Source organism: Chlorocebus sabaeus, chromosome 1, assembly GCF_047675955.1.
Source record: "Chlorocebus sabaeus isolate Y175 chromosome 1, mChlSab1.0.hap1, whole genome shotgun sequence".
Classification (NCBI taxonomy): Eukaryota; Metazoa; Chordata; class Mammalia; order Primates; family Cercopithecidae; genus Chlorocebus; species Chlorocebus sabaeus.
In genome coordinates this window covers 88,925,998-88,942,488 of record NC_132904.1, presented here as the reverse complement: position 1 = coordinate 88,942,488, position 16,491 = coordinate 88,925,998, and the positions used below count along the sequence as shown (strand labels likewise).

Here is a 16,491-nt window from a genome sequence, read left to right as displayed (position 1 = left end):
AGAAAAAATTAAATCTATTCATACCCAAAGGATCAGATTTTTAGAACCCCCGTGTACGAATTCTTCTGTTCAGTCTTACACTCTGCAAGCCCTTGATATTCTCCTTTTCTTCCTCTACAGGGAACGTGAAGATGAGAGGAGATGGGAATGAATTTCTTTGCAGGCATGCAATGATGTAGGCACTGTGTCACTCATTTTCCCATTTTGTTATATTTAATCTTCACAACAGTCCTAAGTAATAGGCACCATTTTACCCAATGACATATTAGAAAACTGAGGGTCAGAGAAGTTAATCTTATTTAGTTGAGACATTTGCCCAAGCAATGTTCCCCAGCCAGCAAGTAGCAAAGCAGGATCTCAGACCTTAATCTTTCCCTAAAATCTATGCTTTTCCCATCACACAATCACTCTCTCAAAATCACCTGCAAGCAAGAATGAAATAATTAAGGATCCTAGAAGCACATATGACATAATTTAATTCTAATGAAATAGTCAACATGTATCATTGATTTTAAAAAGCACAACCCATCCCTGCCCCCAGCATATCTTTTTGGTTATCTCCTCTCTGGTTTTAATGTAGTTCTAATTATTGGCTGCAAACTGGAAAAAAAAAAACCCTATAGGAGTTTAACATATTAAAATATTACAAATTATATTTATGGTTTATAAAACCCTTTCATATCCAAGATTAGCAAGGCACATATTATTATAACCTTTTTGTTAATGAGAATATAAAACCTCATTTTCTTATCTAGACTTTATTAGTTAAGTCTAAATAGACTTAACTTTTTCTTGTTGAATACCTCGTTTCTCCCCTCTCCTTGATTAATTTTACTGGCTAAAATAGGAAAAAGTCTTTATCTTTTAACCCACATAGTTATAAAACTGTGGAAACTGTCTAAATTTAATAGTCATTGATAGAGTCTGGCAGACCCTAGATTAGAGCTCAGGCTCTCTCCATACCCCACAAGGCTTTCCTATTTTTTTTTTTTTTTTTTTTAGCTCCACCTTAGGAGAGACTCTCCTGAAGTGAAACCTTGAGCATGCAAATGCTGGTTCTGCCTGAGAATGTAAGATATCTTGCTGCTATCATCTGCTTAAGTATCCAGTAGAAAACATGGAGTTACAAATAGAAAAAGTCAAGTTTAATTTACGGACTTTACAGGCATTTACAGACAGCAAAAACGAAAAGCCGAAAAAGGGAGTAAGCTTCTATAAAGGAAGTTAATTTCACATGCAGTTCTTTAGCGGCATCGCATGTACTAAGTAAGTAGAACAAGCAGCCTGTGGACAGCAGCTCTGGTAACTAGGTCAGGGACCAAGTCAGATGGCCGCTGGTGACCCTGCTCAGTAAGTTCCTAGAAAGACACCATTGGGCTGCTGGTCATTTCAAAGGAAACTTTATTAAGAAAATGATACATTTGGGGTTTTCTGGATGCAGTAGCTTCAAATGTCCTACCTAGCAGAGTGGCGAATCCCAGCGTGCTTGGGTGTCTACTTTGTGGAGCACAGTCAGCTGAAATATGGGAGCAACAGAACCTCTCTTTAGTGATCACAGAAGTACACTAGCAGAAGCTTTAATAGTATTTTGTACGCCTCAGGAGTCTCTTCTATTTCATCATCTCAAAAGATTCCAAAGCAGTGGAGAAATTTTTAGGCTCACTGTGGACATGTGTACATGGTCAAGTGAGCAAGTCTCTTGTAAGGGAATGCAAGGTTAGGTTACACTCTCTCAAGGTGAAACACTGGGATCATTCCCAGAATGCTCCAGAAAAATACAAATAAAGTTTCTGCCTCATTTCTCACTCACTATTCTGTGCTGAGAAGACTTCCTGTAACAGTAATTTTGCTAATCCTTTGCCCAAGGAGTCTGGACTCCATGGTCATCAGAGAGGAAAACTTCCCCCAAGAAAAATTCAGTTCAACTGAACTTTTCTGAGTCTGCCCCCTCATTCGCACTCTGGTCTTCTACTTAACGAAAACTGATGGGAAGTACATCACTCTATTCCCAGCACCCAGTACAGCACCCCCCACACAGGAAGCAAACAACACTGGTTTGTTGAACAGAACACTAGGTACTAATGTAACCAGGGGCCCAGATGCCTTTAATATGCTCCATTTCCTATTCCCCAACAAAAAGCACATCTTACTTCAGGAAACCGAATCAAGAAATTATACAGGTTCAAAGGAGCCTTAAAGATCATCCGTACCAATCTCCTGAGTTTACAGATGAAGAAACTAGGGTCTATAAAATGAAGAGATTCTCCTAATACCAGGTCTCAAGTCTCCCAGGTTCAGAGCTAATGCCAAACTGAAACACACTTCAATTGAATTAGTTTTCATTGAATTCCATTACAATTTTGGAACTGTGGTTTATCATTATGTTGGAGTCATCTTCCTTTTCTGACACCATATTTCTCTCCCTGGTGTTATTTCCTCCTCTAAGTAGTTAGCTGTTTATAAATAAACATTAAAGTGCCCTAAGGGGATAGTTACTTTTACAAATCTTTCTGTGAATCTTTCAAGGCAAAGAATGCTGTCATAATATGAAAACATATCTTTCAATTTAACTATTCAAAAATTGGTGCTTTTGCATAGTGAGTTTTTCTCTCAGTAAGATACACTGCTGGAATTGTTTTCTTATAAACCAGAATCAGTGGTCTTAAATGCAAATAGAAAATACTTCAAAACAAGCATAAATGGAGTGGTATTATCATGTACTGAAATGTAGACCTAACACCAAAAAATTGAGCAGGACTAAGTTTGTCAATTCAGTTGTTGAAAACAAAATATCTTTTAAGGCTTTTGTATCTTTATTGTGGCACAGGAAAAAAAAAATAAAGCCCTATCTGACACAAATTATTTTTAAAAGCCTTGTAGTTTTCCCACTGATTAGGAAATAAATGAGTGCTAGAAGCTAGGAATGTTGTAAAATTTTGCAAAGCAAATTCTAGAATCAAATTTTGTCTTCTTTTCTTTTTAGTACGCCAAGACAACTGTTCAGGTTTTTAAAAAAATAATATTGCCTTTTCCACATTGAAGCCAAGCTATTTGTGAAGCCAATATGATAGTTACAGTGTTTTAGATGCTCCACACATTGATTTATTCTACTGCTTCTAGATTATTTTAAAGAAAGCACTTAGTTCCCAACCTCAGAGTCTATTTTCTACAACTTACTAACATAATCAATAATTTTTGATATAATCTCCAAAGAGATCATCAAGCCATCAATCTTCGAGACATTTATTTTTCAGAGGCATTCCTGGTGTGACTCCCCATCCTGCCCTTCTGTTCTGTTAGGATGGATCTTACTGTGGGACTCAGAAGGGCATGCAGATTTTTCTTTCCATGGATGAATAAATACCAGAGACCTTGGGGAAAGGGAACAGCAATCACAGAGACTACCTCTCTGGGACAGCCTTGGCTCTGCAGGGTACCTATGCTTGCTTTGGTAACCTGATAAAGCCGTTTTCTGCCAACATTAATCTGGTCTGCTTAAATTGGTGAGACTTCTGAACACTACAAAATGTATTTTAAAAATATATTTCATTTTCATTCCCTCTCTTCCTATCTTTTCTATTGTGAGGGGATTCTGTTAGCCAAATTGGGAGGATACTCAAGAAATTTGCTATGTTAGGCTGTAAAGCAAAGAACAAAGTCAATATAGAGTCCCCTTGACAGGAGTCCTTGAAGAAGGTGACCCGTGTTCAAACTACAAATAGAAGATCAGTCTCTGCTTTGGTGTATGCAGTGCCAGAGCCAATGCCAACACAAAGGCAGAGCATACAACGGTTACAGAACGTGCACTTTGGCACTTGACTGCCTGCATTCAAGTCCCATCTATGTCATTTACTAGCTTTACGACCCCAGGCAAGCTATTGAACCTCTTCGCACCTCAGTTTATTCTTCTATAAAATAAGAACAATAATGCCTACCAAATAGGATTTGAGTTAATAAATGGAAAATATTTAAAACAGTTCATGGCACATAGTATATAATTGTTAGCTATTATCATTAGTTAAGGCAGATTTTAGAGAAGACAAAATCTGGGAATCAAAACAGGGAGTAAAATTTACAACCTACTCTATGTTTTATTTTCCAGTAGAAAAGAAAACATACACACATCAAAGGTAAAGGAAAGAATGTCCTTTCTTTACTAAAAGCTATGTTAGCCTCAAAGGTCAGACAAACCTGAGTTGAATCCAGGATTTGCCATCTAGTGGCTGGGTGACTTTGGGGTTAATATCGAAAGCTTCATTAAATCTCAGTTTCTTTATCTTTAAAATGGGGATTATGAGAGTTCCCACTGTCAGGTAAAAGGCTTAACATAGTGTCTGGCACATAGTAAATATTCCATGAATATTAATTGACATAATTATTAAGGTTTTCAGAAGCAGCAACACAAAACAAAAAACAAGTAAAACTGAGGTAAGGATAAAGGGTCCAGAGAGGGACCACCCCTAATATGAAAGCTACCCTTTCACAGATCACAAACTTGTGCCAGGGGTCAGAGTCAATGCCACAGAGAGGTCTTGTGCATGGTGACACAGCCAAAAGCTATTGCCAGAGCTCTGTAATCGATTTCAATCCCTGTGTATGCACTTTCAAACTTTGAAAACTACAGCTGCATTAGGGAGCTACTCCTTAGACCTAGCATTTAACTCCTGGGGAGTTCAAGCAAGATTTCTCCTTGCAATGATGAGTCCCAGAACAGCCAGATACTGCTTAGCCCTATCTTCTAGAGCAGTCTATTCTGATACCACTCAAATTACCATTCTCATGGCACCACTTTATGTTCTGGGTCCTTGCTCCTGAAATCAGTTATAGACTGCTCGTATGACATACTTGGGAATAAAGTTTTACTCTCCGGTTGGTGCTAATGGCTGCCTGAAAAGAAGAGAAAGGCTTTGATGCAGGTTATTTTTTTAAAAATACAAACCATTGTAGCTAGAGAATGTATAAGATAATATACTAAGTATTTGAATCACAATAATTTAGGTTATGCCATTATTCACATTATATAATGAAATACTGAGCCAAAACCATATAAAGTCACTGAGTTTTATAGCCAAAGGGATCATAAACTTTTCTACCCCAACACCCTAGTTTAGCCATTGAGGAAACAGACTGAGACAGGTTATGTGATTTGAACAAGGTCACAGAGCTTGCCTATAAAAAAGCTAAAAGTAGACCTGAGGTCTCCGCTGTTAATGTGACTCTGACAGCTCTTGTTTCCTTTAGGAATGCAGGTCTCTATCCATCTGCACCTCCAAGTTTTACTCAGAAGGTTTAGATAAAATGCCACCCACCAATTCTATGAAGCTATTTTGGAGATTTCCCATTCAAACGTGAGCACCACTTCTTCTAAAGCTGTGACTCTTAAACTCTAGAGAGCATCAGAACCAACATAAAGCTTGTTAAATTTCACACTTGTGGGTACCACTGCAGAGTTTCTGACTCTGTTGATCTGGGGTGGGGCCTGAGAATTTACAATTCTAACAAGTTCTGAAGAGATGCTGGTCCTCTCTTTGAGAACCACTGCTGTAGACATTGTCTGTACTTTATTTCTACCTACCTTTCTGACAGTACTGTCTTCCTTAGATTAGTTACTTATGTGTATCTTTAAAGTACACACTAGACCATAAGCTCCTTGAAGAAAAGTTATGGGCCTTATTTCTTCTTATAGTATCTTACAAACAGCCTTGAAATGGTAAAAATTGAATCAATTTTTGGTGAGGCAGACTGGGCTAGTCAGCATACACCATTAACTCTACAGCAGGCTCCAGGGAGAAGATGAAATGAACATCAGTCCAATTAGGAATTATAATCATAAAACTTAGAGACCCTGTGGAAATAGCTAGCCCACCATTTCCCAAACTGTGTTCCACGACACACTAATTCTGTATAGGCTGGCAACTAAAATATTCTTCAGGAAACACTAGTTGAACAAAGATAAAGAGGTTTCTTAAGGTAGAACTTCCTGGAGCCATTAATATGCTCCAAAATTAACTTCCCTCATCTCCCATCCTGAGTCACCTCTAAAAATTTACTCTGCTTTTTAATCTCCATATGAAAGCACAGTAGATATAGTGCCCTCCCCTAGCCTTATTTGAGGCGGGTACGTTTCGAGACACCCAGTGAATGCCTGAAACCAAACCCGATTGCCAACGATTGGTTTGTGTTACCGTTTATGTTTTCCACCCATATACTCAATGCCTTTTCCATCTCATCTAAGCACTTATTACACACTGTGGCTGTAACTTTTGCAGTTTCAGGTGTGACAGCAAAACTAGCACCGATTTATGTTTCCTTCTTTACAACTTCATGGATAGAAGATTCACCCTTACTCTAGGTCTTAGCAATCTCAGCATTTTTTTCTTTTCTTATGAAGTCAGGAACTTTCACCTTTTCACTTAAAGGAAGCAGCATATAGTTTCTTTCCAGCATATTGAAATTGCCAGCATCACTACTCTTGAGCTTTGGGGCCATTATTAAGTACAATAAGGGTGACTTGAACACAAACACTGAAATACCAGGATTGGTGATCTGATAACAAAACAGCTACTAAGCGACTAAGGGGCAGAAAGCATGCACAGCATGGACACGCTGGACAAAGGGAGTACTCCCATCCCAGGAGGACATCGGAGGAACAGTGAGGAATGAAGTGAGAGTTCATCAGGTAACTCAAAATGGCATGAAATTGAAAACTTATGAATGGTTTATTTTTGTAATTTTCCATTTGATATATTGGGACCATGGTTGGCAGTGGACAAGTGAGACATTGGGAAGTGAAACCATGGATAAGTGAGGACTACAGCACTTACTGTCTACTTTACTATTAGAAATAAAGTTCCATGGTGCATAGTCAATTCAGTAAATGTTACATGCACAATCATGCTATGTAAATTGGGATCCCAAGGGACATAGTAGGTACAATTTCAAAAATCTATTTGATCATGAATTCCTTTCTTTCTCCCTATACCTCACACCTATACTGCAAAGTCTTAAAGAAAGAGTGTTCTGTGAAATAGAGTTGGGGCAACATTGAGTCTGAGCTAGACACTGTGGCTCTAGCTGCCTGGAAAGCTTTAGAAGTGAGGTATAATCAATCCCAAGATTCTAAAGACTAGTTCATTATTCTCCTTCGTCCTACACCATATCATAGGGTACAAATTCTCATGTTAACTAAGATGAGTGTTATCCCTGAAGAAACTGTTCCAATACTTGTCATATAAACACATCCCCACATTTCGACTGAAGAATGAGACAACTGCTCCATAATTTGCTGTGCTAAACATTTTTTTCTGATTAGAAAAAAAGCAAATAGAAAATTTGCACAGTTCTGTGAGCCACAAGGTCTAACATGAAGAGAAGAATCTTCTTCAAGTTGAATAATCATCCATATATTTTTGTAATTTTTCTTATCTAGTTTTACTTAGTCAATGGCCAAAAGCAGTTGGCCAAGTCAAAAATATCCTGAGGTATAAAACCAAAAGCCAAGGTCATATTTCACCTCTCTGTGGAAAACTCTCCTTGCCTACCCTGAGCTCTAAGTATGGCTTTATAACAAGAAGATTATTTTATTTACAGGGATATAATATCACCTTTGTCATTCTCCACAAGGGAAAAAAATCCCAAACCAAAGCCTTCACCTGGTTCTGCCAAATAGCCAAGTAGACCATTACCAAAACCCAACCTTTTTCATTGTAATAATGCTCTAAATTCTAACTTTTTCCAATGATGCAAATCTTCCTGTCTAAGAGTGGTCTCTTAGGAAAGAAGTCAGTCAGCGTGAAGCAAGAGTAATTCAAGTTGGTTCTGAGAAAAATGGAAGATTCAGCCACACAGCGGCAGTGTTATGAATACCCTCCTTTATTTTCTCCCCAGGTGCTAGAAATATTTCCATATAACACTGGTTAATGTCAAGTATCATTTCATCAGTAAATGCTTCAAATTCAGGAGTGATTCAACCAGGGGCTATCAGAAGGAAAGACTAGCATGTTGTTCAAGCCTTTTAAAAATCACTTCTCTCTCTGGAGAAAGAAATTCATCATGGTATAAGAGGAAAAAAAAGTAAGGAGAAGATATAATTTGCTCCTATGTTTGGCTGTCTGATGAAAATATTCCAGAAAAATGCATTATTTCATTTTTTCTCTTGTAGGCCTCACTGACAGAAACCAAAGGGTAAATATATTAGTATTCTCTCATGCTTAAGATTTTAAAAAAAGAAAGAAAAGAAAAGAAAACCTTTTCTAGTAATAGCATTTACTCTGGAAGAACAGTTTGGAAGAGAAAAGGGGTCAAATCATTTCAAATGGAACAAATAAATAGTGTTAATTCCAATAGTCGGGGGGCAAAATGCAGTTCAGAAAAAAAAGTGCTTGGAGAGCCTCTGATTGCTACAGTCTGACACAATGGATTTTTACTGCTCTGCCAAGTCCCTGCCATCTGGTATATTTCCAAAAGTTAACATCTTTTTAGTTAACATCATCCCAATTGCCATTCCCCTTTAAAAGTGAGTCTCCTTCAAGGAAAAGAGGATCTACAAAGTAAAATCAGAAGACAGAAAAACAGAAGATAGAGGACCTTCCCTTGTTGCACCGCTTTCCTGTTGAGAAAGAGATGGAGACATAGGGCAAGGGGAAAGCTAGTGCATGCTGGGGAGGGGAGGCTTGGGCATACGCAGAGCTGCCGTACCTCATTGAGGTGAAGGAGCATCACGTGACCTTTTTCCAAAGAATGGAAACTCCAAAAAAAGATGTGATAAATGATAAGACATCCTGGATTTTGTGGAGGACGTATGAGAGAATAATAATACAGTTCCAAATCTTACCATGTTTACACATGGGACAGTTCTTGCCCTAGACAAAGCAGACACACCACTCAAGCAGGTGGTTCTGTAAGTGCTTGTCTATTTGGCTAAACATCCCCCAAGAATGTAAGGCAGCAACACAGAGTTCATCCATGGCAGGTAGACAATGAAAATTTGCTACAATGAATTGAATGAGAAGAGTGATACACAGCTGTCTAAAATGGGATAATATTAGCTATGTCTGCCTTCATGAAGGTTGGGATATGAGCAGATGAGTACCAGGAGAGGAGGAGGGAGAAAATAACTGTGCAAGAAATAAAGAAACAATATATCACAAAATGACTGAGACTCTAAAACAGTATTTCAGGCAGCAATCTGAATGAACTCAAAAAGGAGAAGAAGAAACCAAACAGCTTAACATTTATTAATAGAAGGATGAACACACTGCGGAGAGGTAGAAATTATACCATGGGAGGAGGAAAAGAAGATTATTTGGAAATAGGCAGCAATAAGAATTCCAAGGATTTAAAAGAGCTTGCATGTGGGTCAAGGAATACAGTCTAGAAGTTTGCTGACAATCCAGAAATCTTGTCAGTCTTGTCTCCTGATATTACCATCACTGACAACGGTGTCTTAGCAAACAAGGCAAAATGCAAATCTTGTTCCTTCAGCTCTCCCATATTTCCCATTAAGGTTACTTACTATTGACTGGTGCATACAAGCCCATATTATCTGGATTAGTACTCAGTGCTAATGAGACCAAGGTCACCCCTTCAATCACCACATGGGACTACCCAAAGAGTCCTTCTTCCTAAGAATAGGTCAACACGGACAGCTCTCAACTACCCTTCATCTCCACTAAAGAGCCCGAGGCTGCAGAATCCTGAGTCAGTGGGATCCTCTTCTTACACGCTTACTTAAGAAAACATTGTCTTACAGGGACAGGACATTTGTAGACATTTTTGTAGACATGCCTTAAAGAAAATGTCCAAGAACCTCCAGCTAGTTATTTCAGCATAAGCAACCTCAGCCTAACATTCTAGGTCCAGGACAGGGTTACTATCCCAAGGCAGCCACAAATAGACCAGGTGTGTGATCGTCCAGCCCGTCAGAGTTGGCCTGAGTAGAATGCTGCCCCCTAGAGGTGCTGCCACAGAGAACAAGACAAAGCCAGTTGATGGAGCTCATCCTAAGAGAAAACTAGTCTTCCGGATCTCCGCAAATCCTGCTGCACATCCCAAATTTTGACAACTGCATCTTAGCAAACAAGGCAAAATACAAATCTGGCTCCTTCAGCTCTCCCATAGTCCCCGTTAAAGTTATTTATTATTGACTGGTGCATATAAGCCCACATTGCCTGGATTAGTACTCAGTGCTAATGAGACCAAGGTCACCCCTTCAATCATCCCATGGGACTACCCACAGAGTCTTCCTAAGAGCAGGTCAACATGGATCTTTAGAAGACTTAGAACTTGGGGTGGGTAACGTATGGCCAATGAAGTGATTTCCTAGGCCATGTTATATCCTTGAAATGAGGTTACCAAGGGCAATCAGCTTGTTTTGCTCCTTCAATCCCCTCTTTTGGAACCTGGTATCATTTTTGAAACTGAAAGCCAGAGTGAGAAAGCAATCCAATTCAGACGGTTCAAAGAGAAAATGAATGCATAATAACTCAGTGAATTCAAATACAGTTAGGGCCATGGGGACACAGCAGATTGCAGTTCACAGCCAATGAGGTGAATGAGAGAACAACTAAGGGGTCAGGCATTGGTTGACTGTGAAAAGATGACAGCAATCCTACAGCCTTAAGCCACTCACCAGTCTGCAATCTCCACTCTCATCCCCTCCACAGCACTCCTGCTACAACCAACCAGCCACATAGCTGAAACCTGCACAAATCCTAGCCCTGCAGAAACATTTCAATGACTTTCCCGTGCTTTCAGGATAGTAAAGACCAAAACTGGCAAGGGGCAAGGCTGTGGCTGAAACATTTCCGCCAAATTTGAGCCTGGCTTCTTTTTTTGTTTGTTTGTTTTTTGAGACAGAGTCTCACTCTGTCACCCACGCAGGAGTGCAATGGTGTGATCTCAGCTCACTGCTGCAAGCTCTGCCTCCTGGGTTCACACCATTCTCCTGCCTCAGCCTCCAGAGTAGCTGGGACTACAGGCGCCCGCCACCACGCCTGGCTAATTTTTTTGTATTTTTAGTGGAGACAGGGTTTCAGTGTGTTAGCCAGGATGGTCTCAATCTCCTGACCTTGTGATCCGTCCGTCTTGGCCTCCGAAAGTGCTCGAATTACAGGCGTGAGCCACCACGTCTGGCCCCTGGCTTCTTGTTTGGCTTATCTCAAACCACTCTGCTTTACAGCGACACTGGCCTTTTTTTGATCCTAGCAGAACACTTCCCACTTTAGGAGCTTTGCACATTTCCCAAGTTCAACTGGCTTCCTCTTTCCTGATTTCCCATTATGAAAACATGCACAGAGTCACTGCAGCTTCCATATTCTTCAGGGCAGATTTATGTGATCTCCAAGATTACGTATGGCCCCTGTTATGTGTCCTCAGAGCACATAGAACATTTCATTTGCAACACTTACTATTATTCTAAATATATTTAATAAGACTATTTGACTAATATCTGTTACTCCAACTTGACTGTAAACCAAATGAAGAAAGGCACTTTCTCTTTGGACATCAGTTATCCCACACAAAACATACATACTACTGGACACATAGTAGGTGTTCAATAAATATTTGTTGTTTAATGAACTATAAATGCGTTATGAAACTCCAAGAAAATATAGGATTAGATCAGTGTTTTCCCATAGAGTAAGGGGCAATTTTGACCCCCATGGGACATTTGGCAATCTTTACAGACATTTTTGTTATCACAATCAGAAGGATGCTGCTGGCATCTAGTGGGTATAGGCCAGAGTTGCTACTAAATGTCCTACCTAGGACAGCCCCCGAAACACAGAACTTATAGGCCTAATATGTCAATATTGTTGAGGTTGAGAAACCTTAGATTAGCGGAACTATTTCAGCTATAGTGGGAAGGGTAGAGCCAATGATATATTAATAGAAAAAAGCAATTCCCAAGAGGAATTTTTTCATAGCTGAGGCACTGCATAGAGCTCCTCTGCTGCCATTGAGAGGTTCTGGGGATCACGCTCCAGGCAAGGTCAGCTCTGCATGTCTGAGGTTAGAAATTGGGTTCCCTTCTACTGGAGCTGGGATGACTTCCATCCCTACAGTGTAAACCTGACTGGGTTCTGAGGTCTCCACCCACAACAGAGAATTAAGGATCCATCACCTCTTGGTGGTAGAACCAAGATTTCTTCAGGAAGTATTCTCATGTAGCAAGGCCATTAGTCAGTCACCTTGACAGCTAGAATCCCCGCTTGTTCCCAAGGACTAATGTTCTCCAGTTTTTGGCCAACCTGACTTGTATCTCACTCTTTACAGAAGCATTTATTCTGCCAACAAAATCAAGACCCCAGAAGATTAATCTTCTCAGGTCAACACAGGGCCACCTCTCCAGAGGCTCACATAATTTTCTCTGCATGACTACCAAGACCACAGCCTCCCAGGCCTTCAAGTGGCCTCACTTTTCCATGACTTTGAGGAAATCATTTTACTCTGCAGCATCGTTTACGAGGCAGCGGCTGTCAAATCCTGCCCCGCATTATGAAACCAAGTATAATTCCCATAATTCTACCCCAAGCTACAATAACCTAAACAGATTTTAAATGCTTCTCCTTAATATCAACAGCTTCTGCAAAGGAAATAGGATCATTGCTTTGACAAGCCTTAAACTAAGAAGGCTCATTCTATGTACGTAAGTAGATAGTTTTCTTCTAGTCCACCCCTGAGTATATGTAGTTTAAAACCAAGTATACACATTGCCACTAATTATGTATTACAAATAAATAGTTTACACAGCATATGTAAACTGTGAAAGGGGGAAAGCAACAATTTTGAGCATCCACAGCAGATGTTTAGGGCAGCTGTACAGGGAAGCTGACAAGAATTTAGATGAAATTTATTTTAATGTCCCACAAGAGTCAGGGAAAGTTTGTTTAACCTTTACCAAACTATTTCACCCAAGGAGTTCAGATCTGACTTTTCTTTTAGAATAGATTTCTATTGTTGTGTTTAACATGCCTTTCCTATTTCCTTGTTTAAAAAAAAAAATCTAGAGAAAAGGCTCTAGTGATTTGACCATTATGAACAAACGTCATTCAGCCACCACAAATGTAAGCCCAGAAATGTGCTTTTCAATGCCCATGTTTTGGCAGCAAATGTTATAAGAGTAAATGATATTAATAAAGAATTTAGCAACAAAAAGTATGTACAGCAAGTACTTCGAGGTTTGAACTTGAATAATCCAATAGACTATACTACTGTTTTCAAGAACTATTTTCCATCAGGAGTGGTGGCTCATGCCTGTAATCCAGCACTTTGGGAGGCTGAGGCAAGTGGATCACCTGAGGTCAGGAGTTCGAGACCCGCCTGGCCAACATGGTGAAACCCCGTCTCTACTAAAAATGCAAAAGTTAGCCAGGCATGGTGGCAGGTGGCTGTAATCCCAGTTACTCAGGAGGCTGAGGCAGGAGGATGGCTTGAACTCAGGAGGTAGAGGTTACAGTGAGCTGAGATCCTACCACTGCACTCCAGCCTGGGCAATGAGAGGGAAAATCCATCTCAAAAAAAAAAAAAAAAAAAAAAAAAAAAAAAAAGAACTATTTTCCAGATCAAAAAGAAAAATGTTAGCTCCCAGCCTTATGTGGTTTAACAATACCATCCTTCCATTACTTTCACGTTTTTGGGAGAAAGAACAAACGATAAAACTGGCAAAAAGTTACTTAGACTAAATGTCTTGAACCAGAAATTTGGGCATCCACTACTCTTTGCCTCACACATATTTTTACAAGATCAAGTACCAGGCATTCAAGAAATATTTGTTGAATTGGGAAACAGTAGCAAATAGCTAACACAGAATAAGCTCTTAGCAGGTTGCCAGATTTTACACATCATTTCTGTGTTATCTAAGCTAACTTAAGGGTTTGTGTTTCTAGAGTCAAGGATGTTAAGAGGCAGGAACTTCAGGGGATATTTACAGCAGCAGCCTTACCAGGGAGGTAAAACAATGCTTCTGAGGGCTGAGTATATGTCACACAGGCTGGCGGATGGCTACCATAAAATGAGATCCCAAGCCCCGGACCAAAAGTAAGTGGTTATAATACTATTATATTTTAAAAGGGTTTTTATGGAAGACCAAATAACATGCTTATTTGCCATCCTCTCACAGAATCTTAGATGAAAGTCATATAGTCTACAACTCTACTTCTCCTACTTCAGTTTACTTGGATTCAACATTTCACTACCAGATCAACAAGAATAATTATCTGTTAGTTTAAGATTATTTGATTGTTTTAATCAAATACCTTCTGGTTATTTGGTTTTATAAAAAATGGCCAAAAAAATCAGTTCTGTTCTAGGCAATCATAATATTGATTTCTCCACTAAGTAAACATGACGCAGATAAATTATTTGTGTAATTTTGCCTTTTAAAGTTCATGTAAAGGTATCAAATCTTTATCATCTGTATTATAAAATCCACATAGAGGCTGGGCGCAGTGGCTCAGGTCTGTAACCCCAGCACTTTGGGAGGCCAAGGTGGGTGGATCACGAGTTCAGGAGATCAAGACCATCCTGGCTAACACGGTGAAACCCCGTCTCTACTAAAAAAATACAAAAAATTAGCAGGGCGTGGTGGCGGGCACCTGCAGTCCCAGCTACACGGGAGGCAGAGGCAGGAGAATGGCGTGAACCCGGGATGTGGAGCTTGCAGTGAACCCGGGACGTGGTGGCGGAGATGCGCCACTGCACTCCAGCCTGGGAGATAGAGCGAGACTCCATCTAAAAGTAAATAAATAAATAAAAATTTTAAAAAAAAAAAATCCACATAGAGTCTATAGGAGTTGGAGACCCTGCAGGACTATCTGTCATGGCAGTTGGGCTATTAAGTTTGAGCACTCCCAGTCTTTTGGAGGCAGCGACGACGCAAAGGCTCCTGGCCACCCACGTCCATTGGGAATCCAGCTTCTCCAGGACTGTGGTCGCCTGTCTGCTGTGGCGTGAAAGCAGCCCCCCGAATTTACCATACACTGGCAGGAGGACCCAGATCCCGAGGACTAAAACTTCTATGACAAGAACCCAGACTCCCATTGTTAGGACAAGGACCCCGTTTTGTACATCTGGAACATGCAAGTTGTCTTCTTCTTTGGCGTCTCCATTGTCCTGGTCCTTGGCAGCACTTTTGTGATCTATCTGCCTGATTACAGGATGCCAGAGTGGGCCCATCAGGGAGCTGAGATGCTTGTGAAATACCAAGAGGCCAATGGCCTTCCCATCATGGAAAGTAACTGCTTCCACCCCAGCAAGATCCAGCTGCCAGAGGATGAGAACTGACCAGTTGCTGAGTGGAGCTCAAGAAGTACTACCTTCCCCACCCCTTGCCTGCCATTCTGACCTAATTAAAGGGGCTGAAAGTTTGAAAAAAAAATCCATAGGAGTCAACGCATACCAATCTGATGTTTTTGAAACTTTGTACTTTGTTGTGTCTGTTTGATTTTGGGATTGATTTTGGAATGACTGTCCTACTATATCTTGTTCTTCCTTCTCCACTGATTCCATTTTAATTTCATTTTCAATATCCTTTTATAACATGTTCATAATTTATGTGACACACTGTGTCCCCTTGATTCTAGACTAGGGTCACCTCAAAACCACTAACCTATAACTGCAAAAAACAATGTGCATATACTTAACATTACTGAACTGTATATTTAAAAATGGCTAAGATGGTCAATTTTACATGTTTCTCTTTTTTAAACAATTCAAAATTTATATATATATATATATGTGTGTGTGTGTATATATATATTTCTAAATAAGCCTTCTCTAGGGATGGTACTTTTAAGGTTTTTTATATAAGGTGCAGAACACCTGAGCTTTACGGCAGAGTCACAATATTTTTGGAATGAGAGTGGGAGGGAGTAGTTATTGACTGCATAATTTCACACAATTACCTCACTTAAACCCAAGGACATACACAATAATTACAATACATCACCTTCTGTCCATCATCTGATTGACTGCAAAACTCTTGCCTGTCAAGAAAGCCACTTAACCTAAATAACAAGTCAAAGAGTGAAACCTTCAATTTGAAATCATTTGGGAATTTTGAATACATTTGGTGTCTAAGGAGGTAAAGATAGGTGGGGATAATTTTTCCTTTCCTTTTTTTTTTTTTTAAACAAAAACAAGTGTTTAAGTTTCTCATGTAGACCAACAGAAGATAGATCTAACACATAAGATGGGGACAGATGGACTACAGGTAACTCCTAAAGATGCTCAAAGTGAGCAGAGGACAGAGATGGTTTCATCTCTAACGTTGCTGCTGTGGCATCATCAGACATCGCGGCGACATCATCAGACATTTAATGTAGTAAGCATTTCTCCTTTGTAATATATGCAGAGCTCATCAAGATCCTGGTGACACCAGTCCCTTCTGGATAAGAATTTCCACGGGTCTAATCAGTGGTGAACACGCAGGGCAGTCCCTCCAGCCTGACATTCCCTCATGTAAGCCTAATTTAATTGTGGCCAATTCTT

The 16,491-nt window shown here is 39.8% G+C and overlaps 1 protein-coding gene and 1 pseudogene across 5 annotated transcripts in view; one reads left to right on the top strand and one right to left on the bottom strand.

Moving 5' to 3' along the window:
• FAT3 (FAT atypical cadherin 3) overlaps positions 1–16,491 on the bottom strand; it is a 698,441-nt gene that overhangs the window by 559,928 nt on the left and 122,022 nt on the right. The gene's annotated exons all lie outside the window — the stretch shown is intronic.
• LOC140712574 (NADH dehydrogenase [ubiquinone] 1 beta subcomplex subunit 11, mitochondrial pseudogene) lies at positions 14,822–15,285 on the top strand (annotated as a pseudogene).